The sequence below is a fragment of the Pan troglodytes genome, chromosome 14, assembly GCF_028858775.2.
Source record: "Pan troglodytes isolate AG18354 chromosome 14, NHGRI_mPanTro3-v2.0_pri, whole genome shotgun sequence".
NCBI classification, from domain to species: Eukaryota; Metazoa; Chordata; class Mammalia; order Primates; family Hominidae; genus Pan; species Pan troglodytes.
Genome location: NC_072412.2, coordinates 93,755,618 through 93,781,204, shown reverse-complemented (window position 1 = coordinate 93,781,204; position 25,587 = coordinate 93,755,618). Strand labels below are relative to the sequence as shown.

The 25,587-nt window shown below is 39.3% G+C and overlaps 1 long non-coding RNA gene across 1 annotated transcript in view; it reads right to left on the bottom strand.

Annotated features, from left to right (window-relative positions):
• Positions 1-12,923, bottom strand: part of LOC107968072 (uncharacterized) — a 91,122-nt gene extending 78,199 nt beyond the window's left edge. Inside the window, exon 1 of the long non-coding RNA XR_001708955.2 lies at positions 12,690-12,923. This is a non-coding gene — a long non-coding RNA (uncharacterized LOC107968072). The remainder of the gene's footprint in view (positions 1-12,689) is intronic.
• Positions 12,924-25,587: the final 12,664 nt, after the last annotated feature.

Sequence of the window (25,587 nt, the reverse complement as noted above, 5' to 3'; positions counted from 1 at the left end):
AAATCCTGCCAATATCTCCAAAACAGTGTACTATACATAAACCTGGAAGGTGAAGAGGGTCCGTTTTTTGCCTAATTGATACTGCCTTGGTAAGGTATCACGAATCTATAAAGGCTACAACTATTTTCAAATACAGGTTTTTGGTCTTTTCCAAATACATTAATAGCAGTTTATTAAAAAGCATAATCCCTGTTATATGACAAATGATATTCCATGTGCTAGGATACAATCGTGAACAAAATAAAGCGCTTGTTCTTTATGGACTTTCACTCTATGGAAGGATGTAAACAATAAAAATCAATAAAGATGTGTTAGATCAGTACTAGGAAGAAAATAAAGTAAGGTAAGAAAGAGAAAGATATTTTAGATAGAAGTCAGAAAAGACCTCTCTGATAAGGTGATATCTAAACAGAAATCTGACTAACAGGAAGAAGCCAGTCCTGCAGACATCTAGGCAACAAACAGAAGGAGGAAAGGGCCTTCAGAGAGGGGAGTTTGTGGTGACCCAACAGGTGGGAAGCCAGCAGGGCCTGAGTGGTAAGAGTAAGGGAGAAAATGGTAGGAAGTTAAATCCTAGAGATAATGGATGTATGGCTTAGGGTAAAGACGGGGCCAAAACAGGTAAGACCTTGTAGCAGTTACCAGATATGCATAAGGCACTCTATTTTTGCCTTATATAAATTATTTAGTCTTCATAGCAACCCTATAAGGTAGATATCATCTCTATTTGAGAGATGGAAAACAGATTTATAGAGGTAAAACAAAATTTCCAAACATTGTATTGTAAAAGGCAGTACTGGGATTTGACCTCATGGTCTACGTGATGTCAAGGCATTTAGCAGGCACTAACATATATATGTTTTGTGAATGCCTTATATATGTATTTTTTACCAATAAACCAGTTTTTAGCTGCCTGTTTATACAGGCTTACGGGTTAAATACTTTGTAAACAGTGTAAATTAACAATCTGGCTTCTGCTGAATAAGAAATTATCACCTACTACAAAGTTAGGGTAGGCATAGAAATGAAGCAAGATTTTAGCTAAACAAAAAGAAATAAAATAAGGTTTCAAAATGTTGCTACTATCATATAATTCCTCACTGTAGTAAATTGAAACTTGGCAAAACTACAAAGAAAAGAAAAAAACATAAAAAGAAAATGGGACATAGATTTTAGTAAGTGGATAGAATTGAGACGACTTAATCATCAGCTTTGTGGTTGTCTTAAAAAATGCAGAATATGCCTTTATTTGTATGTCAAAATTTGGTTATCGGTTTCAAGTTACAGTTACAGTGTAAAAACTTTTAAGCTCTGATTTTTGTTGAGTATATTACTTCCTTCATTTATAGGATATTTTGCTAGAGAAATTAAAGTTATCATTGCCCTTAAATTAACCTAAAAAGAAAAACAACCATGCCATTATAATAATAAAGAATTGAGAGGAATTATGATAAAGACACTGCTACTTGAAATTGCCTTCCTACTTTTATAGAGAAAATAGAATGCGTAAGATGAAAGCATAGATAAGTTGCTAAAGGATATTAAAACTCCACTTAATGCACTAGTCATAAATTTTAAGTATGTCATTTGGAATTTATCTTTTGTATTGCAATAAATATAAGGAATGCAGGGAACCACTAAAGTGTATTCGCTTGTAGCATAGTTTTGTTACATAGCTACTAGCAATTTAAACATCTTTACCGTGAAAATTGCTAACATGCACACAAAGTCATTACTACTTGTATATTTCCAATACAAAAACATATGGATAATTTACCACTTGCCCATTACTATAATTTTAGCTTAAAATAATCAACAAGAATTTTTATGTTGTTGGATTTTGTTTTTTTAATTATCATAATAATATTTTTAAATTGCAGATACTTCATAAACAAGTATAACACAAGAAAAATAACTGTTGCCAGTCTTCCAAAAAGCATGTTAGCAGTTTTGAGGTAGGAGGCAGGACTTAACTCCAGAAGTGGGGCTCAGGTTGAGGACCAGCTAAAACAGGGCCTGGGCTAAAGCGGCTTTCATTCAGACACACCCACCAGTGTGCCGTGTCAATTTACCACTGCCGTGGCAATACCCAGGAGTTACCACCTCGTTCCATGGCAATAATCCAATGACTCAAAAGTGACTACCCCTTCCCTAAAAATTTCTGGATAAACCACCACTTAATCTGCATGCAATTAAAAGTGAGTGTAAGTATGACCGCAAAACGGCCCTAAGCTGCTACACTCTGCCTGCAGGGTAGTACTGCTCTGCAGAACAGTCACGTAGCTGTTAACACCCCCGGAGCTGTAACACTGCCTCTTTAGTAATGCTGTTTTCTTCTACCTTTGGCTTGCCTTTGAATTCTCCCCTGGGTAAAGCCAAGAACCCTCACGGACTAAGCTCCACTTTGGGGCTCGCCTGCCCTGCACCAGCTTGACTCCCGATGCAGGGTGAAGACAGAAGACAGTGATTGGTGATCTGGGAGTGGCAGCCTGTAAGGACAGTGATGTGCAGGATGGCCATCTGGGAAGTGGCAGTCAGTGATCAGCAAGGGTAGTGGTCAGCAGGATAGCGGTTGGCAGGGCAGCAGTTGGCAAGGCAAGGAGTGGAGAGACAGAGAATCAGGGCCATATCACCTGAGCTCTAACACTACCCAAAGGCTCTCTTCAGAGCCATCATTTACCCTGGCAAACAGTGGAACAAATCAAACAGGCAAGTAGCCATAGTACCATCTGCCTCCTGTGACACCCACCTCTCTGACAGGCAGCCCAGTGGGTTACAGACCTGTACAGGTCTCTCCCACCACAGCAGCTGAGCCCACTGGTGGGGCAGCCATAGGGCCATCTGTCTTATGTGACACTCGCCTCTCTGACTAGCAGTCCAGTGGGTTACCATCCATGCAGATTCCTCTAACTGAGACAGCTGAGCCCCACTGGGTGGCTGGTCAGGGTGGCCATAGTGCCATCTGACACCTGGGGTGGCCATAGTTCCATGAGGTGTCATGTGACACCTGCCTCTCTGACCAGGATGGGTTACTGTCCAGTGCAGGCCCTTCCCACCATGGCAGAGGTGCTAAGGCCACCCAAGTTGAGGTACCCTGGAGAGATCTTCACATGGAAGATCAGTCAATGCCATTTATGTCTGCTGAATGAGTGAGTCTCCCTTCTGCCCCCACTCAATAGTATCAGGAGAACTAGGGAATAAAATAAAAGCCGTCAGCTAGGTAATTAGTTAGGCATCCCTGATTGTTTGAGTTTCCCAAATCATGTTCTTGTCACCCCTTCTCCTGGTCCTTTTCTGACCCCATTGTATTGTCCCTGTATTAGTCCCTTCTTACACTGCTATAAAGAACTACTTAAGACTGGGTAATTTATTAAGAAAAGAGGCTTAATTGACTACAGTTCTGCAGGCACAACCAAAAGCATGACTTGGAGTCCTCAGGAAACTTACACTCATGGTGGGAGGAAAAGGGGAAGTAAGCATGTCTTGCCTTGGTGAAGCAGGAGAGAGAGTGAGTGAAGGGGGAAGTGCCACACACTTTCAAACAACCAGATATTGTGAGAACTCACTCAGTATCATGAGAACAGCAAAGGTAACATCTGTCCTCATGATTCAATCACCTCCTACCAGCCTCCTCCTCCAATAGGTGGGGATTAAAATTTGAGATGAGATTTGGGTGGGGAGACAGAGCTAAACCATATTAGTTGCATCAGTCATTTTATTTTCAGTCCCAAAATGTGTGCAGTCTTATGTTTTCTCTTAACTTTCTGCTAATTGTGTGTAGACAATTAAGGCAGGACACTTGGTTATGTGAGAACCCCTTTGTGTTGACCCTGGAATGCCAGAGTCACATTGTTCTGTGACTCCAACTTGGTGTTAGGTTCACTGTTGGCTGCTCCCTGGGTGCCCCAGGGTTTTCGGTGTTTGGTGAGGGAATCCTCGTTGGCTGAAGCTTGGGCACTCCAAGTTTTCAGCATGGGTATTTTGGTCACCTCCACCCCACCAGATGCTCTGTGGATTAGGTATTGACATTCCCTCTAGGATTGTGGATTATAGCCTCTCCTCCAGGGGAATATTGATCTTGCCTTTTCTGCCCCAAAGTTAGAAATATTATTTTCCTAATAGCCAGTTGTTAGCCTCTTCCTGTGTGCTGTCTTACAACTGCCTTGCTCAAGACTCTCTTGGTTAAAGAAATTGGGAGTTTCCAGGCCCCTGGCCTGACAGACAGCCACCTACAGTGGCAGAAAGGTGGTCACCTGAATATGTTTTTTTCAGTGTCTCCACTACTGGGCAAGTTCCCTGGCAAGTCAGGGCCTCTGAGGTCTCCCCTTGGGCAATGCTATTTACCCTTCCCATCCTCCCTTCCACAGTCACCATTTGCTTAGCCCCTCTCTCTGCATAACCCGCTGCTCTCTGTGGAATTTAGGCTTAACATCCAACTGCCCATGTGAAGCTAATAATCTGCTTTTGTAACATCTTGCTATTTATAGAAAGTGGGAAAGTAAAAGGGAAAATAAGTAGGCATTTGCTAAACTTGGTCTAACTGAAACCCTCCATAGGGATCCTTACTAACATGGGGACAGCAGGGAGAACCCCAGAGGACTCACCAGTGAGGTATTTTTTAGGCTATTGGAGCAAATTCAAATTTGGCTAAAAGAAGAAGAAACTCACTCACTACTGCAATAATGTCTTGGTTGAATATATGTTGGCAAACCAACGGATTTTGCCTAAACATAGTTTTACATGTTATAATGATATTTTACAATTAGACTTATTTTGTTTAAAAGAAGAGAAATGGGAAGAGCTTCCTCATGTGCAGGGTTTTATGGTCCTTTGCTGGCTTACAATACTTGCAGGCACCAAAAAGCCATGCCCAGTGGATCCATTCCTAGTTGTTCCCCCTAGAATAGCTACGCCCTCCCCAGGGTCTCCTTAGTTCCCCATTTCTGACGGTTTCCTGACAGTTCTTTAATACAGGATTCCACCTCACGGTCATCAGGCACACCTCTCCCTTATCCAACTATCCTTGCCTATACCCCTGCTGCCTAAGAAAGTAAGCCCAACCAGTACCACCAGGACTGGAGTCCCATATCAGCTCTGTCAAACCTGTTTCCATTGTGGGAGGTAGCTAATGGAAGTGAGAGAACACTTAGAGTCTATGAGCCATTTTCCATGTCTAATTTGGCTTTACAAAAGAAAAAATTTGGAGTTTTCAGAGAATCCAGAAAGCTTTTCTGAGGAGTTTGTTAAGTTGATCATGTTCGTTGGTTTAACCTGTCATGACTTACAAATATTATGTTTGATATGCTGTGAAAAAAAAAAGCAAGAGAAAAACTGTGTGATTAAGCCAGTCAGTTATGACGAGGTTAGAGAAATAACTCAGGGCAAAAATGAAAATCCCACTTTCTTTCAGGGTCATTTGGTTGAGGCATTAAGGAAATACACTAACACAGACCCTAACTCTGCAGAAGGGCAAGCTCACCTGGGTATACATTATTCAATCTGCCCCTGACATTAGGAGGAAGCTCCCAAAAGCAACCATGAGACTTCATACCCCTATAAACAACTTTTAAATGTAGTCGTTAAAGTTCACAACAGTAGGGACAAGGAAAAAGAGAAAAAAACAAAAAGACCAAAAGAAATAGCCAAAAAGTATAATTGATAACAGTTGTTTTATGCACCTTCCCCACTGAAGGTTACCCATCTTAAGAAAATGTCATGAAATTGGTGTCTGGGATGCCCAGACAAGAGCCACCAACTCACTGACCCCCAGATCAAAATTAGTGTGCCTACTGTGAGCAAGACAGCCATTGACAATGAGAATGTCCTAACTGTCTCTGGTGAGAGAGAGGAAAAATAGTGTCCCATCAGTACTAGAGCTAACCTTCTTCCACTAGCCCCAACAAGCTGCCTTGAACAAGTAAGCTTACTGAGAGTCTTAGACCGTTGACCCAGCAGACAGCTTCCTACAGTGGCAGGCAAACAGCTGCCCAAATATTTTTCTTCAATATCTCCATTGCTGGATGAGCTCTCTGTCACTTGGCAACTCTGGGGTCTCCCCTTGAGCAATGCAGTTTGCCCCCTCCCTTGTTTATTTGATGCCCTGGGATCCCCTTCCCTGCCTCTTCATGTTTTCTGTACTTATTGTGGCAAACAAAATTTGACCAGGTAAACAGGTCTCAATTATGTAAATAATTTGAATCCATTTGTCTTGTATAGGTCATTTTATTTAATGTGCTTGTTTAGGTGTATATACAGGTATTGTGATATATGGCGTATCCAGCATGCTATCAAATTGGCTTATAAACAGAAGAGCACTCATAAATAAGACTAGTCAAAGCTTATTAGTTTGAAGAGAATGTTATTTCTTCTGAAATTTAACCTTAAGATTTTTACGTAGGTAAATCAACTATTTTTCATAGGCTTTAAATGTTTCAAATGGCTTTAAATGGTGACTGGCTGTGCACAGCATACTGGTTCCTAGAGGTGGTCTAGATAAAACTGTTAAAAGTGAAAAAGTCAAATACATGTAAATGGAATAGATGCATAAAAAATGAAATTACTGTGTGGTTCTTAAAATGGTCTTAAATATTAAAATGGTAGAACGGTTCTCATCTATAGAATGCCAGTGTCTGATGGACACTTCAGAGCTAATTCTTACTTGGGGTTATATAAAATATGCCAAAGAACTGTTTTCTTTAATGGGAATTTTTTTTTCTAATTCAGAAGTTATTAAAAGGGAGGTTGAAAATGTGAGAGAGCCAGTAAGTAGAGAAAAGAGATATAAAGATTGTAATGGATAGAAAATGTATTGTTTTGCAAGGAAGTATATAAAGAAAGAATAATTTAATATGAGGAGGGATCTTCTGTAGTAAATTATTGTCCTAGAGTGAAATTTCTGGTTAAGAAAGAGGTAGTATAGGACAAGTCCAAAGTTCAAGAATGTTGTAGATCGTCTGCGTAAGTTATGATACAGTTCATAAAGGGCAATTTATGAAAGAAATTTTGTGTATAATTAAATTTGCTATGATAAAAGAAAATTGTGGTTGACATTCTACAAATCGGTCTATATATCAGAAACAAATTTTCTTAAGGTATTAATTTGCTAAATTACTAGAAATGTTGCCTTTCAATCACACAATCTATGTAAGAGCTTCTCAGATTCATGGAACTCTTTCCTTTAGCATTACTGTCAGCTCCTGTGAGGTTTTCTCCTCTAATTATGACTGCTGCTATGGCCTGATGCTAAACTGTTTTGTCTTAGTCTATGGGACCACTGTTTTCTCCCAATATAGCTTAATTCTATGCTCATTGTTTTCCTTGATGTGTGCCATTATTTTGGCTTTTGGTTTTTGACTTTTATATTGCTTAAAAGGGTTCTGGTGACTAATGGGTACTTGCCCATCTCCATTCCTTTTGATCTATGGTTTTTGTTTTATATTCCCCCTTTTAGTAAGAGTGTGCCAGAGGTAGTGTTGATGGCCAAGCTTTTATTTTGTCCTGTGCCTGTGCTACAGTAGTGTGCTGCCTACCCTAGGTTCTTTGTATCCCTCAGTAATACCTGCAACCCCTGGCTGGGGGACTTGGAGTCAGGGGAATTGTAGCCAGTTGGATGTTCTGGGCTGGACAAGAGTAGAAGTGGGTGGACACTCATTGCCTCTTGAACCCATTTAGAGCAGTGAGGGAGCCAAAAACTAGGAGTCAGGAAATGAGGTTCTAAAACTGACTTCTCCATTGATTCTGGATTTAGCTGCTGTGGTATTGGCTTGTAGTAACTAGCTCTACAAACATTTTCCCTCCCCTTTAGAATGTAGGCAATATTCTGAAAGCTTTCCCATATAAAAATAAAATACTGCATTCCCCGCAAAGGAAGAAAAAGCTCCTCTATTCAATCAGGAGACTTAGTCTTGCTAAAACCTTGGAAAGAAGGATCTCCTAAAGATCAATTACACCCGAAATGGAAGGGTCCTTTTCAGGTTTTGTTGAGTACCCCCACTGCTATTACATTTCAGGGAATAACTAGTTGGGTATATTTGTCCAGGATTAAACCTGTTTCTTAGGAATCACAGGCACAAAAGGAGGGCACCACGACCTACAGCTGTGAGCCTTTGGAAGACCTCGGCTCCCTATTTTTAAAACATCAACACTCAGCCAGAAGTGGTAACGTGATACTGTGGGTGGGAATAGGAACTTTAGTTTTTCTCTTCTTCCTGAGTGTAATACTTCTTTTCTGTAGCTTTAGCTAATCTCAAGGGAAACACCTCCTTTGTCCTTGTTGGGTGTAGAAGCCACACTAAGGCCCATCTTAAAACCATGTTGTCACTGTTCATCTTGTTCGTTCTCCCAGTTACCATGATCCAGTATGGGTGGGGACATAACTCTATAGTAAATATTTCAACAATTATTGCATCAGGGAATCATCTTGTTTGTCGGTTTTATCATCAACATTCCCAGGATACAGAATTTTATCTTCTGGTTTATCTGGAAAATATCATGACCATTCCCCCAGACCTCCTAACTAACCATAGCAATCCCAAAATATCCAAACTTCTACTTGTTAAATGGAACTATTCCCCACTTAATGGACTCCACCTGAACACCCCGCCAACACCACCACTATTTCCTGGATGTGGAAATCTGGGTATCTCTATCTCCAATGCACTAATCATTCTACCTTTTTAACCCACTATTGCATTAATGACACAAAAGTGGAAGCTTCCCTTCAGTGCTCTCATCCAACTTCAGTTGCCAAGTTCCCAAGGCTGCAGCAAGGTAAATGAGATTCCACTTGTCAGCAAGGAGACCATATGTGGTGCCTTCTTCCGGACCAGAAAACACAAGAAAAAACAGTTGCCTAGTTTGGAAAGGCGGGAGTACTACACCTTCTAGAAAATGAAGATTGTCTGACCACCCCATTAGAATGGGAGAAAAACATCTCTATAGACCCAACTTGGCAGTAAAGAATAAACATCACAACCTATAAAGCTTTTGTGTCCCAACTCGGCTCATTTTTTTTTGTGGCAATAAATGAGAAGATGTCACAGCCTGTAACTGCTCCCAACTCCATAGAGAATCACCTGTTCTCTTAGTAGTAGCTTTCCCTTGTATATCAAAAACTTGGAGCAGAAGTGAATATATGTTGGCCACCCTTGCCCCTCCAGAGGTCACTGTCTATAATCCCATAAGACACAAAAATACTGGAAGTAAGCAAGCAATAGGATTAGTTCTGTCAGGAACCTGAGCAGTGATAGGACTAGCAGTACCCTGAGGCAGCTTTGCCTACCATGAGTTAACCCTAAGGAACTTGACTCAAACCCTGGAAGCCTGAGGTCAGGCATTAAAGGGAACTCAAGAGTCTTTAGATTCTGGCAAATGTAGTTCTCGATAACAGACTACACTGGTTTATTTACTAGCTGAACATGGCGGAGTCTGTGTAGTTATTAACAAAATCTGCTGCACATATATTAAAAACTCTGGACAAGGTGAGATTAGCATTCAAAAGATCTGTGACCAAACTACCTAATTACATAGTCATAACCATGGCACTGATCCCAAATATAGCCAGTCAGCTATCAAAAGTGTCTTCCCAAGTCTCACCTGGTTTTTACCACTCCTAAGATCTTTTGACAGCTATCTTGTTGTTACTAAGTTTTGGTTCTTTCTTGTTTAACTTCTTAGTAAAATTTGTGTCTTCTAGATTAAACAGTTCCAGGTAAAAACAATGCTTGCAAGAAGCTTCCAAACCATCACATCTACTGACCTGAAGAATTAAAACCATCCTGCCTCTGGGCCCCTTAGATCAGGTATCCAGAGATTTTTACTCCTCCGGTGCTGGGCAGGATGTATGCCCATGGACCTCCACCTTTCTGCAGCCCCTTAAGATTAAGGAGAATCTAATCTCTGAGGGAGAATGAGGTAGATGGCAGAACTAGACTCCAGAGGTGAGGCTTGGACACCAGGCCAGACTGAGGATGAATTGGCAGAAATATGAGTGTCAATCAGACACTGCCACCAGTGTGCTATGTCAATTTATTATTGCCAGGGCAACCCCTGGGAGTTACCACCCCTTTCCATGGCAATGAGCCAATGACCCAAAAGTTACTACCTTTACCTAACCACCCTTTATATCCACTTTTAATTACATGCAGATTACATATGACTGCAAAACTCTCCTGAGCTGCTATGCATCTCTGCCTACAGGGTAGCCCTGCTCTGCAGGAGCAGTCACAGACCTGTAACACCACTGGAGCTGTAACACTGCCTCTTCAATAAGGCTGTTTTCTTCTGCCTCTGGCTTGCCCTTGAATTCTTTCCTGGGCAAAGCCAAGAAATCTTGTGAGCTAAGCTCCACTTGGGGCTTTCATGCCCTGCATCAGTTTTAAGAACTGAATTAAGGCGAACTTAACTAGAAACCGAGTTGAAAGTAAGTTTACAACTGATACGGCATTTAGTTTCTACTGAAAAGAGCCAGGGGTGGTGTTTGATAAGATCTCAAAACTAATCCAGGTCATCCCTGGTGTCCAAAACCCAGGAACAGGATAGTACTACCTTCAGCCACAATAACTGTTAGTTAGCAACTAACTTAATTTTTTAAAATACTGAAACGATAAAAGTTCCCTTGTCCCCCTCACAGGGTGTGCGATGTGGGCGTGGCTGGCTTCTTCAGTGCCCAGCTGCTCAAACCTCAAGGGGAGCATACAGACAGGCAGGCTGTGAGGCTGCGACCCCACGGCAGTGTCTAAGGGTGAATATTTACAGCTCCTGAAGCCCCAGTGGGCATGTGTTAGAGGCTGCTCTTTTAGTTTAGCCATCCGTAGGTGGCTTGTGTTAAGCAGCTCACTTAGACCCTCTACCTTGTCATGAGGACAGAAGGCTTTCTGTATCCTGAGTTCTTGCCTTGGTGTACTGGAATAATCAAATCACACGTGGGCTTGAAGAATGAGTAGAAGGTTTTATTGAGTGAAAGTAGCTCTCATCCAGATGGGGGAGCCAGAGGGAGATGGTTTTCCCCTGAAGTCCGGCCGCTCAGCGGCCAAGCGCTCCTCCAACCGCCCCACCCAAACTCCGGGTCATTCTGCCGGTCAATGGCCTGCCAGCATCCAGGTACCTGTCAATGCATTCCTCTCAATGTCTAGCCACTTGTGGGTTCCCCTGCCGATGTGTTTCTCTCAATGTCTAGCTGTTTCTATCTCTGCCTTGTTAGGGTCTGGGGTTTTTATAGGCACAGAATGGCGGCATGGCAGGCCAAGGTGGTCTTGGGAAATGCAACATTTGGGTAGGAAAACAAAAATGCCTGTTCTTACCTAGATCTGTGGGGTAGAGCCCTAGCCAGGGACCACACCCTCCTCTCCCCAGCACTTCCCTTCCTCCCTTCTGTATCTTTTAAAGGGACAACGCTCTTCCCCTCCCAGCACTCCCATATCAATACCGGAGGTTATAAGTGAGATTTAAATGCATTCAGTGCATGCTCAAGTCTTCATTTTATTATTTTCTTAATAATAGCTAACATTTGAGTAATACAATGTGATAGACTTGGTCTTTTCTCATTTAATGTAATGAACTTTTCTGTGAAACAGTTATTAACAGTCTTATTTGGAGAAACTTAAGGCTCAGTGAGATAAACAAACTTGCCCTCACGTATTGGTCTTCCTTGGGATGCAATAACAAAATACCATATAATGAGTGGCTAAAACAACAGAATTTTATTTTCTCAAAGTTCTGGAGGCTGGGAAGTCCAAGATTAAGATTTTAGCCAATTTGGTTTCTGGTGAGGGTTCTCTTACTGGCTTGTAGATTGCCTTCTCACTATGTTCCCACAGAGCACCTTTCTTTGGCTCACCCACTGAGAGTGGGGGGATGATCTGATATCTCTTCTTATAAGGACACTATTCTTATCAGATCAGGGCTCCACATTTATGATCCTGTTTAACTTAATTACTTCTTTAATGGCCTCATCTCCAAATACAGCCACACTGCGAGTTCAGTCTTCAATATGTAAATTGTGCAGAGACACAAACATTCAGTCCAAAACACTTCTGTCACCTACCTAGAAAATTCGTAGTAACTTTTTATAATACTTAAACATTAGAAGTCAGCCACCATATAGTTTTTATGTTAACTTCTCATTAGAGACTTGGGTTAAGTAAAATGACTTTAACAGAGTCGAAGATATTAGAAGAAATAAAATGAATCTGAGATGTATGAACTCTCAACCAAGCTATTTAAAAATATTTAATATTTATTTTAGGATGGTTACCATCCTAAAATAAGGTTGGCTACCAAAAACTGATATTAAAATACCTGCTATAGTACACAAGTAGAAGAAGTAAGACAGGAAAAGAAAAAAACACACAGGCAAGATTCAAACTCATAGAAACAGGCCAGTGATATTATTTATAGAGCTCATCTTTAATGTTAATACCTAAGCTACAAGTAGGTTATCATAGAAATCCTTAGACAAGGCTGAGATACTTATTAATTTGAGATCACTAAGACAACTGAAAGGGGTAAAAATGAGAAAAAATATAAAATCTTAATGACATGGAAAAAGCTAATTTTCACAGGGGAATTTAAAGGTACAGAATAAATTTTCCCATATTAAACTGCTGCATATATTTGGAAATTAGGAAGTTTTTCAGACTGAATAACACTACAAATAATTTAAGAACATAATAGTACAGAACAGTACATACCTGCATGCCACACAATGTTTCCAGAGTCCTCCAGGCATGAGATAGTTCAGCAATTTCAAGTCCCCTCTGTTTTCACTATAATTAGCAACAATTAAATCTTCGTATATGTCCCCTCTACCACCACCACTCACAAGTGCAAACTAGATCATGTTCATACAGATACTTTAGTAAATAATGAGCCTTCGATGTGACAAATACACAGGCTGCCAAAACCTACTCAGGTAACCTGTTTTTGTTTGTTTTTTGTTTTGGTTTTGGTTTCAATGCTGACTTTACCAGATGAACACAGATTCCCCACATGTTGGCTGAAGGCTACTTACTTGTAAGCATCTAAGACCAAATAAGAGTTGAAATTGAAACAAACTCAACAGTTCCAAGACAGTATTTTTTGTTTATTTTTTATTTATTTATTTTTTTAGTAAACATAGAAATTGACCCTTCTGGTCTTACAGCTTAAAACTTACATTTGTTTTATCTGAGCTCCTTCCCTTTTGAAATGACCCTCAGGCCTCTCATAGTATCAAAGGAGTGAAACACACCAGATCACCACATGCAGACAGTGAGATGGCAGATACATCATTCATCACGATTGCTTCCTTACCCCTTTCTAGCTCCTGTTTTCCCACACATAGTTACATTTCTTCCCTGCTATATAAACCCCTAATTTTAGTTGTTTGGGGAGATGGATTTGAGACTGATATCCCATCTCCTCAACTGCAGCACCTGATTACAGCCTTCTTTCTTGGCAATACTCATTGTGTCAGTGACTGGCTTCCTAGACAGCTAACAGCAGGACCTAGACCAAACCCCTGTTGTTTCCATAACAAATTGAATATGGGTACAAGAAAACATGGCCCGATAAGGTTATGTGTTATTTCTTAGCAGGATTCAAGAGAACAAAGAATTCATTTTACATTTTAGATAAATCTAGCAATCAGAATGTAAACTTCAGCTTGTCTTCAAATCACACTTGCATATGATCAGGAAAACTCACCCTTTAAAATCTCTAACTGTCTACATCCCAATGCTGGTGCATTTCTACCTGGTAAAGTATTTTTTGAATATCATGTCCAAGGAATCAGAGTCTTATATTTAGCTGTGATAACACTGGAGACTTCACCATTGTAGAATTGTTTCTTCAACAAATACAAATGTTCAACACTATGTTTAAGATTAGTTTTGGGTATAAGTTAACGGTTTTAGGATTGCAGAGACTGAAATTATAGTTTTCTCCATTTAGATATGAACAATCAATAAAAGGGGGCAGACATATAAGTAAGAAATAAAGCATACAGACAAATTGGATCCCATCAGATACAAAGCTTTAGCAAAGTGGCCCAACAAGAAGCTTAGACATTGTTACAGCAAGATCTGTAGCTCATACACATGCTCTTAAGCACTATATAATTCTAGGATAGTTAACATTCACTTTTTAAGCAGACTCTTTTTTTTTACTTGAAAACAATAGCTATTTTTTTCAAAAGCAAAGATGTTCCTACACATCTGAACTCAATCAAAAAAATTTGTAACGAGTTAAACTTCTATAATAAAACAGTATCAAACGCTAACATTTGCAATAGTATTAAAATCATCTCTGTCTCTAACGATGCACAGTAAATAATCAACTATTATAATAATTCCCTAAAAATCAAGTCATAAAGCAGATACATCAAGTAAATTACATTTATTCAAAAGTTACAAGGGGATAATCATTATCAGCCATGATCCATACAGTGAGCATCAATTATGGCCCTGCTGTGAAAACTACTTATGGGTAAAAACATATTTTTCTATAATCACTTCTAATAGTGAGAATATATTCAAATCATTCAAAGTAGATCAATATACACATTAAAAAATTGGTCCCCAATGTAAGGTAAACAAACCCAGAATTACTAAAACATAATATATCTAAATGAATATTTGATCATTTTCTTTTCATTGTAGGTCTTTAGACTAGGCTGAAAAAATAAAATTCAAATGGTCCATGTCGTTCTGCAAAACTTTCCAAAAGTTTAGGAAGTAAGAAGCAGTGGGCTAGGGATTTAAGAAACAATAATCTAATGCATTTCTTTCAAATGCTTCCATAGTTTTTAAAAATTCAATTTAATTAGTTGTCTTATAGATTATTTCAAATTGGTACAAAAGATTATCCAATACATGTTAGTTATAGATTATTGCAATCTACTAAAAACATTTTTAAAGAACTATTCACCCACTATAGCACATTTGACAAAGTCTGGAGACAATTTTGGTTATTATAACTGGGAAACTGGTGGAGAATGGGCGGAAAGGTGAGAGTACTCCCAGCATCTAGTGAGTAGGGGCCAGGGATGCTATTAAACATCCTACAATCACAGAACAGCCCCTACAACAAAGGTGATATTAATAGTCTCAGGGTTAAGAAATCAGTTGAGTGAAATATAGTTCAGACATAAAAACTCATGCAAACGCAGCAGATACAGTGCTAGGTGCTACAGATACAAAGAGTAGGACAAGAGCATGGATTTTAGAAACCCAGAAGCCTGAGTTTCATTCTTGGTTTCATCATTCAATAATAATGTAATGTTGGACAAATTGTTTAATTTTCTAGTAGCAAACAGAGCTAATTCCACTTCTCTTATTTACTCTGAGAATCATGAGATAATATATGTAAAGTGTCTAGGACAGTGCCAAGGAATAAAGAGATATATAACTAAATGTGAAAGAGGAAACTGTCACAGTATAGAGCAGCCTAAGTACATATGACAACTCAGTGTAATGTAGTATCAAATACTGGGTGATATCCTGTAACAGATGAAGAACATTAGGTAAAAACAAAGAAAATTTGAATAAAGTATGAGATCTGGTTAACAATCATGTATGAATATTGATTGTTGCACTCATTGTGATAAATATACTGTACTAATGTAAAATAATAATAATAAGGGAAACTGTATATGGAGTATGTGGGAACTCTGTGTACTAACTTCATGATTTTTTGTACATCTAAATCTATCCTATTTAAAATATATATATATTAAAAGGAAGGTAACTATTTTCTCCCTAAACTCAGTGATCATGTCCCCTCTGTCAAATTTTCTCTTTACTTACTCCTGCCATCGGGATGATGATGTTTAGCTCCAACAGCATTCAAATAAAGACTAGATGAGAAGACAAAATGTAATACATACCAGAGAGTTTAACTCTATTAAAAATCAAGATATATAAGTCCTAAGTCATTTAGAATATAAAATAATTTAATTTTTTTCAAAAGAGATTTCAAAAAATTACTCACAAAATTGTCAAGATAAAGGAAATGGACAATGCTTATTAGATAGTAACCAAAACCTCATAAAAATAGATAAATGAAAAAAGCATTTGGGTGTTAAGGCAGTCCTGTGACTGAGTGGAAAATACTTTCTATGCTATGATCCCAAGACAACAGCATGTTTACTGGATGGATATTGGCTTTTCTAGTGTAAAATTTATTTTTCTTTCTATATGAAGATTTACACAGATTTCATGCTAAAAACTGAGATTGCCCCTGAAAACAAGGCTGCAGGCAGATAAAACATGTAAAGCGAATCTCTACTAACAAGAACCATTTTGAAATATGTTAAGATAAATATTTAAATACTAACAAGCACAAATTTTAAATATGTAAAGAGAAATAAAAGTAGCTGCTGGCCCTGCTTTAAATCATATAGATAAATAAAACAGCATATGGAAAGTACCTTGAGCTCTCCAGAAAAGTGCTATCAGGTAAGTTCAAGAATTAGGTTATAAAATAAAGAGGTAGCAGCATAACATACCACTTCCTTCTTGCATTTGTGTACATTAAAAAACAAACAAACAAAGCAGTGTATTTGAGTTACTGGCTGAAGGTTGGCATAGAGACCTTATTTTTTATTTCTTACGTAAATCAGGTGGCCAGCCTTTACAGCCTCTTTAAGGGGTATAGAAGAACTACAAATTGGTAGAGAAACAAAAGTGCAAAGCTGCTTGCCAGATCAGAGCACACAGAAATGCAATGGTAAATTTTATGAGTTGAATTATTTCTACCAAAAATACATTGATATTCTAACTCCAGATACCTGTGAATTATGACTTTATTTGGAAATAGGGTGTTTGCAGATGGAATCAAGTTAAGATTAGGTAATTATGGATACTAATCTAATATGACTGGTAACACAGACCTTTGAACAAACATTAGGTTTCTCTGAGTCTCCTGCTTGACTAGACTCAACCTTGGGTTTCCCTCTCTGTCCTTGTAGAATAAAATTTATGCAAGAATCCTGATAAATCAGTTTACAAAAGCAAAGACGTTCCTGATCTGGGTACCTGATCACCCTTGCTATCTTATCACTCTGGCCTGTCTTCAGTAATATCAAGTCTATTTAGCCAGAAACCTTTTATCCTTGACATTCCCTTTTAATGATTTTCCATCTACTGACCCTCACTCTGCCCCTTGGTTATAAATCCCCACTTCTTCCTGGAGTCAAAGTTGAGTTCAGTCTTTCTTCCCCAGCTATAAGACCTCATCGTAGTGATCCCTATAGCTATTGCTATGCCCCCCGCCCTTCTGTAAGGTTAGCGTTACTGTCTTCAAGAAGTGTTATGAATAATTTTCTCTTTAACACCTGGATCACTGTAAGACAACAGCACATGCACAGAAGACAGTCATGTGACAATGAAGGCAGGGATTGGAGTGATCCATCTACAAGTGAAGGAGCACCAAGGATTAGCAAGGACAACAACAAGCAGAAGCTAAGAAGAGGCAAGGAAGGATTCTCCCATAGAGCCTTTAGAGAAAGAGAGACCTGCTGACACCTTAATTTTGGACTACTAGTTGCCAACACTGGGAGGTAATATATTTCTGTTGTTTTAAGCAACCTAGTTTATAGTAATTTGTGTGGAAACCCTGGGTAACACACATAGTAAGGAACCAAGACTCATAGGCTCCCATCACTGTGCTCACCAGAACTGTGACAAGGCAACTAAATAGTGGAAGAGCAATTAACAAAATGCCAGCAGATAGGGAATCCAACTGCAGCAAGCCAAACAAGCAAGAAAGCCCGATGGACCCATCCCTGCCCACTGCACATGAGGTAGAGAGGGGAGTGGTGTTTTCCTTGGGATAAGATCCACTAACCAATATAGCTCTTTCCTCTGAGTGTCATCTACTTTCCAAATACACCTTTACAGCACTAGGAACTTGTTTAAAAGTGCCCAAAGCCAACAAGTATTCCTGCTGTTTTAGAAGACAGGTACCATGTTTTTTGTCACCTAAAATCTGACAATTTATTTTACTCAGGAAGTGAACCTAAGATTTATCAAGACTGTCTCCAAATAACACTGGAAAATGTTTTAAATGATAAATGTCGAAGAATTTCCCCTCATTCCGCAGTGTAAAACAAGCCAAAATCCTGTCTTTTGAAATCATGTGCTTATCTAAATTTTTCGAATGGGAGCAGAGTAAGGCCAATATTCAGATCTTTCTTAGAAAAGTGGTTCTCTATCAACATTTATCATTATCATTCTGAAGATTAAAGGAACATTAATTAGTAACTCAGACGTAAGACTGGAGCATATGAGATGCACCCATTTGACCTAAACCAGTTCACCTTCAGGAAGAGGTCAGTTTCACTGGTTGGGATTTTACAAAGAAAGCCTTTTGTCAGGGGAGGAATCAATTTCTAGATCACTCCAAATGTGGCTCCAGAAAGGTGAAAAGTTGTAACTTATCTAAAAGAGAAAATTAGTCAACAGGATATCGTAGTCATCTAAATAACCCCTATTTACTGACTTATAGACAGGCTAGAATTAGAATGTTAGAACTGATCATCCAATTCCATTCACTTGTTTGGACATCGGCAGAAACCGAGATCCTCAGCAAAAATAACATTAAGCTGGTGGCAGAAACTACCAAGTTCTCTACCAATGTCATGTAACAATAACAACAACAAAAAAAGTCAAAAACTTGTTTTACTTAAATACTGCTTATCCACAGAAAACGTGACAAATATCTTTTATGCCACGCTTCTGCCGTTAGAATTTATACAACAGAAACCTCTCATCTCTCTCAGGAAGTTTGGAGGAGACATGTGGGGACTCCTGAACCCCACCCCACTGGAGAATAAAGGGGACAAACGAGGCGCCCCACTGGAATCCCGTTCGGACTGGGAAACCAAGGTTGGTAGCTAAGACATGGCAAAGAGGGTCACAATTTCCACCTGTCACCAAACCCCCATGTCACCTCACTTGTCACCAGTAATGACTTGTAGTACCTAAGTGCACAAACTCCCCATATCACCTCATTTGTCACTAATGATGACTTGCAGCGCCTAAGTGCACTGGAGGCACACTGGGGGGTCGCCTAGCCCCGAGCACGCTGGGAGCCCAAGGGGCATAAGAATTAGAGTCTGCCTAACTCAGGGGAAACTGACCTGAGAGGGCGAACCAACCGCGGGGTTGCCAGCGGCAGTCTGTGGGAAGGAGGAGAGCTCAATTCGCCCACACCCCGGAGGGTCCCCAAGGAAGACCATGTGGAGCGGTGGAACAGGCTGGCTGCTGAGGGACTGGCTGCCCTAAGCCAGGAACCTCCACCACCGCCGTCCACCAGTCCCGGGCAAGGACCATGGTCCACGTTACCCAACTGCTCCAGCCCTGGAGGGGGTCGCCTTCACCTACCTGGGGAGCCTCTGTGCCGAACCTTGGCAACCGAGAAGTTCCTCCAGGATGCTTTCTCCCCAAATTACCACCCTAGGGAGTCAGCACCGCTGTCCACGGAGGAGCTCTCCCCGGTCCCTGCCCCGCCCGCCCGGGATATGACCCATGCCCAGGCCTCATGCCTCCTTGGTCCGCGTGAGCACGTGGCCAGTAGGGTTAGGGGCAGGTGCCAGCCCATGCACTCCTGAGACCCTTAACAATGCCAGCGAGTAGCCGGATGGAAAGTAATTCACTGTCTCTTGTCTGGCAATGCTGCGCTGGTCCACGCCCTGCCCAATCGCAGGGGAAAAAGGGCCAGCGCAGACGACTTGGATTCAAAGCAAAAATTCACCCTAGATTAACTTCCTGACTTAAAATAGTGGTTAAACTATTTAACCCACTCTGTGCCTAACTTTCCTCACTTGTCACGTGGAGGTAATATTAGTACCCACTTGATGGAGTTTTTTGTGAAGAGTACACAAACTAATCTGTATTTAGTAATTGGATCTGAAACATAAATGCTTAAATGATGTTGTAGTAATAAATGCACTAAGTTTTTCACATATAAAGAACAAACAAATCTGTATCAGGCCCAGAAGAGCAGTATCTAGAGGTCACAGACAGGAGGGCCTGAAAGGCTGGGTAGGAGCCAGTTGCTATAGAAAGGGAAGAACTGGGCCAGGCGAGGTGGCTCACGCCAGTAATCCCAGCACTTTGGGAAGCACGAGGTCAGGAGTTCAAGGCCAGTCTGGCCAACATGGTGAAACCTGGTCTCTACTAAAAATACAAAAATTAGCTGGGCGTGGTGATGCACATCTGTAATCCCAGCTACTCGGGAGGTTGAGGCAGGAGAATCCCTTGAACCCAGGAGGCGGAGGTTGCAGTGAGTAGAGATTGCGCCACTGCACTCCATCCTGGGCGACAGAGCAAGATTTTGTAAAAAAAAAAAAAAAGAAAGAAAGAAAGAAAGAAAGAAAGAAAGAGGATCCAGCTGATAATAGAAAGCATCTTAGTTGCAACAGAAGTTGAAGCCAAGGAATCCAGGGAGAAGTCCATTGTGGGGACAGGCGATCCGGAAGCTGTAGTTACCTCTGAAATGATAAGGGGTCTAAGAGATGAAATAATGCAGTTGCCAGGCACTTGCTACCTTTTCAGGTTTTAGAATTTTGCATTTATTTTAAACCTTTGGTAAATCTATTAATGTCTTTTCTTCCTGAGAAGGATGTTTGTTTGATTTTGTTATAATTTAGTAGAACGTTTAAGAGAGAGCTCCTTATTTTGTTTATTGGAAAAATCTACATGTGGTTGTTTCAGAGACTACATATTAAGAAGCTGTGATCTTAAGGGTAGTGGCTAAATCTTGGCGGGGGAGGTGGAGGGAAGGGGACAACAATAACTTGTTCTGAGACTTTGAAAAATTTGTCAACCACTGGGCTTATGTACCCATTCCTTTGTGGGTGGGGGAGGGATAAAATCCAGCCTCACTTCTTTTCAAGAAATCTCCTTTGTAATTGATCAGTTGACTATTGCTTACAGAATTAAGATACAACTGAGGGCCAGTTTCAGTCATCAGATAGATGGGTGTTAAAACAAAGTAATATGGCCTGAGAAGGACTCCCTAGTTATATATTTGAGTACTTGTGGATGAACTGCCACCTAATTTAATAGGTAGACAAGTTTGGAAACCCAACTTAGGAGTTTGTGCCTATAACAATAGCTGAGACTTGGCCCATCCCAGCAGCCATACTTCAAATGCTGAGTGTTCAAACTGTGTTCAAATAAGGCAAACGCCAACCTATAACCAATCCAACTGTTCTGTATGTCACTTCTGATTTCTGTACATTATTTCCCCCTTTTTTTTTTGGCTATAAATTTTTTTCCACCACGTGGCTGGGCTGGAGCCTCTGAATCTGCTGTGATTCCAGGGGCTACCAGATTCACGAATGGTTCATTATTGTTGAATTTTAAGAGTTCTATCTATATTTGCCATAGAAATTATTTGTTGGATATATACATTTAAATATTTTTTCCTAATGTGCAGCTTGTCCCTTTATTCTGTCTTTTGCAGAGATATTTTCAACTTCATTTAAGTCCAACTTACATATTTCATGGAGAGTGCATTTGGAGATGCATCTAAATGCAAGGTCACTTGGATTTTCTCCTATGTTCTCTTCTTGGAGATCACAGTTTTGCATTACATATTTCTGTCCAAGATCCACTTTAAAAGATTGTTTTTTGACAAGTGTAATATATGTCTACATTCATTGTAATGTGTGTGGCTGTACATTTGTTGCAGCACCATTTGTTGAAAATATTATCTTTTCTGCAATGATTTGCCTTTTCCCTTTGGTCGGAGATCAGTAGATACTTGTATGTGTGTTGCATGAAGTCAGGGACCCCAAACGGAGGGACCGGCTGAAGCCATGGCAGAAGAACATGGATTGTGAAGATTTCATGGACACTCATTAGCTCCCCAAATTAATACTTTCATAATTTCCTATGCCTGTCTTTACTGCAATCTCTAAACATAAATTGTGAAGATTTCATGGACACTTATCACTTCCCCAATCAATACCCTTGTGATTTCCTAGGCCTGTCTTTACTTTAATCTCTTAATCCTGTCATCTCATAAGCCCTGTGATAATTGCTTTAACTGCACAAATTGTAGAGCATGTGTGTTTAAACAATATGAAATCTGGGCACCTTGAAAAAAGAACAGGATAACAGCAATGTTTAGGAAACAAGAGAGATAACCTTAAACTCTGACCACTGGTGAGCTGGGCAGAACAGAGCCATATTTCTCTTCTTTCAAAAGCAAATGGGAGAAATATCACTGAATTCTTTTTCTCAGCAAGGAACATCCCTGGGAAAGATAATATGCACCTGGGGGTGGGTCTCTGAACTAGCCCCCCTGGGCGTGGCCGTCTTCTGTGGTTGAAACTGTAGGGGTGAAATAAATCCCAATCTCCCATATCACTCCCAGGCTTATTAGGAAGAGGAAATTCCCGCCTAATAAATTTTGGTTAGACTGGTTGCTCTCAAAACCCTGTCTCCTGATAAGATGTTATCAATGACAATGGTGCCTGAAACTTCCTTAGCAATTTTAGTTTCACCCCGGTCCTGTGGTCCTGTGATCTCGCCCTGCCTCCATTTGCCTTGTGATATTCTATTACCTTGTGAAGTACGTGACCTCTCTGACCCACACCTATTTGTACACTCCCTCTCCTTTTGAAAGTCCCTAATAAAAACTTGCTGGTTTTGCGGCTTGTGGGGCATCACGGAACCTACCAACATGTGATGTCTCCCCCGGATGCCCAGCTTTAAAATTTCTCTCTTTTGTACTCTGTCCCTTTATTTCTCAAACCGGCTGATGCTTAGGGAAAATAGAAAAGAACCTACGTGACTATCAGGGCAGGTTCTCCGATATATGTGCCTATTTCTAGACTTCCTATTTTGTTCTATTGGTCTATTTGCCTGTTCTTTTGCAAGTACCACACTGTCTTCATTAGTGCTGCTTTATAGTAAGTCTTGAATTCAGGTAGTTGAGTAACTTTGTTCTTCCTTAATGTTTTGTTAGCTATTCTGGGTCTTTTGCCTTTCCATATAAACTTTATAATCATTTTCATAATGATTTTCACAAAATTACTTTCAGGGATTTTGATTTGGATTGCATTGAATCTATAGATAATTTGGAAAGAACTGGCATCCTAACAACATTAAGTCTTCCTATTCAAAAACATGAAATACTTATCCATTTATTTGGACATGCTTTCATTTCATTCATCAGTTTTATTTTCCTCATATAGATTTTGTGCATATCTTGCTAGATTAAAATCTAAGTAATTCACTTTTTGGTACTAACATAAATGGTGTTTATTTATTATATTTATTTTATTTATTTATTTATTTATTTTGAGAGGGAGTCTTGCTGTGTTTCCGATGCTGGAGTGCAGTGGCCCTATCTCGGCTCACTGCAACCTCCACCTGCCAGGTTCAAGCAATTCTCCCCACCTCAGCCTCCCAAGTAGCTGGAATTACAGGTTCCCACCACCATACTTGGCTAATTTTTGTATTTTTTGTAGAGACAGGGTTTTGCCATGTTGGCCAGTCTGGTCTCAAACCCCTGACCTCAGGCTATCCACCCACCTCGACCTCCCAAAGTGCTGGGATTACAGTCATGAACCACCGCACCCAGCCAACCTTTTCTACATTTTCAAATTACAATCGCTATTGGTGGTATATAAGAAAACTATTGACATTTATATATTAACATTGTATTCAGCAACCTTGCCGTAATTGCTTATTAGTTCCAGAAATTCTTTTTGTTGATTTCTTTGGGGTTTTCAACAATTATATCATCTGCAATCAAAGAGAATTTTATTTTTTTCTTCTCTATTTGTATACCTTTTATTTCTTTTTCTTATCTTCTTGCACTAGTAGGACTTCCAGTAGAATTTTGAATAGGAATGGGAATGGAGGCACACTTGCCTTGTCCCTGATCTTAGGGGAAAAGCTCCTCGTTTACTGTCCATTGAATAAGATGTTATTTGTAGGATTTCTGTAGTAGTTGTTTATCAAGTTGAGGAAGTTCCCCTTTATTCCTAATTTTCTAGGTTTTTTAAAATCATAAACAGATATCAGATTTTGCCAAATGCTTTTGCTGCATCTGTTGAAATGATCATATGACATTTTTCTTTTTTGGTCTGTTGATGTGACAGATGTCATTTATTGATTTTCAAATGTTGAACAATTTTTGCATATCTTGAATAATTCTCACTTGGTCATAGTATATAATTTTTATCCATTGTTGAATTGGATTCGCTAATATTTTGTTGAGCATTTTTGCAGATATGTTCATAAGAGATGTTAAATCTGTAGTTTTCCCTTCTTGTAATGTTTATGTCTGGTTTTGATAATAGATAATGCTGGCCTAGTAGAGGGGTTAGGAAGCATTCTCTCTTTTATTTTCTGGATGAGATTGTAGAAAATTGATATCATTTCTTCCTTAAATGTTTGGTAGAATTCTACAGTGAACCCATCTGGGCCTGTGCTTTCTGCACTGAAAAGTTATTAATCATTAATTTAATGTCTTTAATATACATACATGTATATTCAGATTATTTATTTTTCCTTCTGTGAATTGTGGTAGTTGTGTCTTTCAAGGAATTGGTCTATTTTATCTAAATTTACAAATCGGCTGGCATACAGTAGCTCGTAATATTCCTTTTTATCCTTAAAACCATCTTGGATTCAGTAGTGATTGTCCCTGTTTCATTTTTGATATTATTAATATGTGTATCTTCTCTCTTTTTTCCCTTGGTTAGCCTGGATAGAGTTTTGTCAGTTTTGCTTATCTGCTTACAGAAGCAGCTTTTGATTTCATTGATTTTTTCCTATTGATTTTCTGTTTTCAATTTCATTGGTTTCTGCTATAAGTTTTAATGTTTACTTTCTTCTGCTTACCTGGGATTTTGTGTTCTATTTTTTTCTAGTTTCCTGAGGTAAAAGCTTAGATTATTGATTTTAGGTCTTTTTTCCTTTCAAACATATACATTCAGTGCTATAAATTTTCCTCTAAACCTTACTTTCATTGAATCCCACAAATATTGGTAAGTTGTATTTCCATTTTCATGTAGGTCAAAATATTTTCAAATTTCTCATAAACTTTCCTTCTTGGCTTATGTGTTATTTAGAATTGTGTTGTTCATTCCAATTTTTTTTTTATTTTCAACTATATTTCTGTAATAAATTTCTAGTTTAATTTCATTGTGGCCTAAGAATGAAATTGTGTGATTTCTATTGTTTTACATTTGTGAAGGTATGTTTTATAGTACAGAATGTGGCATAGCTTTGTGAATGTTCTATGTGAGCGTGAGAAGAATGTGTATTCTGCTGTATTTTGTAAATGCTAATTAGATACAATTGATTGATGATACTGTTCAGTTTAATCGTATTCTTTATGGATTTTTAACATTTAATTAAGGTAACATATTTTAGACTTTTTCTGATATGAACATAGACTTCCAACATATGTATGTCTGTATGTGTGTGTGTTTATGTGTGTGTGTGTGTGTGTGCATGTGTGTATATGCTTAATGATTTTGTGCCTAAGGATCTTTCAATTCGATCTGACAGAAGGGTCTTGAAGTCACCAAATATATTGGTGGATTTCTTATTTCTCCTTGCAGTTCTATTAGTTTTTGCCTCA